The sequence below is a fragment of the Berghia stephanieae genome, chromosome 4, assembly GCF_034508935.2.
Source record: "Berghia stephanieae isolate SIO BIC M18660-M18661 chromosome 4, UCSD_Bste_1.3, whole genome shotgun sequence".
Classification (NCBI taxonomy): Eukaryota; Metazoa; Mollusca; class Gastropoda; order Nudibranchia; family Aeolidiidae; genus Berghia; species Berghia stephanieae.
Window position 1 is genome coordinate 51,671,868 of NC_088363.1, and position 1,686 is coordinate 51,673,553.

Here is a 1,686-nt window from a genome sequence, read left to right on the forward strand (position 1 = left end):
TATCTATTTTTGCGCATTCCTTTATTTTCAATGCTATTGATTCTGCTTAAAATGTAACACGGCATAAGTATAATTTGCATCTTGTATATTAATAAATTGAAACTCTAGAATATAAAAATTGAACATGTCAAACGAATGTTAATAGGTAAAATAATACTACGATTCAATGACACTTGTTCGTGTTTATCTAATAATTTGAAACAGCGATACGTTAGGAAAATTGTCAAATTAATACAACGGAATCCTAATAAGGCCAACACCGCGGACCAGAAAGCTTGGTTATCTGAAAGCAAGGTTGATTTTTTTCCAGTATCAATGGAACACACTTAGAGAAATAATATAAAATGTGAGACCAACAAGAGGTGCTAACTTAAATCAGAAGTTGACTTTAAAAGTGTTGACTTTATGCGGATTCCATTATAATGAATAATGGATATTTAACTTTGTAAATGTTATCGATGCATGAAAGAGCATTTAAAGGTTTTAAAAAGAATATTAACACTTAAACGATACGATACAATAGTTAAGTTGGACGGGAGTCAAACCCGTTACCATAGAATTCTCTCTTACTTCGACTTGAAGACCATTGCCATGTGCCACTGTCTCGTTTTGCTCTTCACGCTTTTCACCCATTCTCTCTCTCTCTCTCTCTCTCTCTCTCTCTCTCTCTCTCTCTCTCTCTCTCTCTCTCTCTTTTTTTTTTTTTTTTTTTTCTCTCTCTCTCTCTCTCTCTTTTTTTTTTTACTCTCTCTCTCTCTCTCTCTCTCTCTCTCTCTCTCTCCTCTCTATCTATATATGTAGATATCCACAACAGTAGATCGATGGATAGATAGATGAATGGATAGATTGGTAGATAAATATGGATTTATAGATACATACAGAAATCGTGTTCACAATGCCCTCATGCTACAACTCTTTGATTCCCCCAGCAGGAGATGCGGCATAAAGATAGGGTACAAAGACACGACGAAAAGACATCAATATTCACGTTCATACGTTATTGCGCAATGCTACAATAATTGACCCAATGAATATTCATGGCTAGGTCAGATTTATTCTATCCCCACCGTCAAATTACACGTGCCTCCCTTGTAAAACTTCCGGTAGGCCCACAATGCATCACTGCCGTTCCTGAGTGAAGAGGGCGTTTCTTCTTCATTGCTTCCCCTCTCTTCTTTTGTCTCTTCTCCCACTCTCCATCCTCCCTTCAAGTCATCTCTCTCTCTCTCTCTCTCTCTCTCTCTCTCTCTCTCTCTCTCTCTCTCTCTGTGTGTGTGTGTGTGTATGTGTGTGTCTGTCTCTCTTCTTCTTCTTCTTCTTCTTCTTCTTCTTCTTCTTCTTCTTCTTCTTCTTCTTCTTCTTCTTCTTCTTCTGTTCCCCCATTTTTGTCTTCTCTCCAATTAAATCAATGCCATATATTATTGAACACTCCCCCCCCCCCTCTCTCTCTCTCTCTCTCTCTCTCTCTCTCTCTCTCTCTCTCTCTTTCTCTCTCTCTTTCTCCCTCTCTTCATTCTTTCCAGCACGTGAGTTTGTTTTTGAGTAAAATATCACATTGTCTAGCATGCGTGAGGATAATAAATCGTAATTGGCCAATAACGGCGTGGTCACTGTCGAAAAGAAACTACTATTATTGTATAATAAGGCCTTATCAGCGTCATATCTAGTCTTGCATGTAGATTTTAC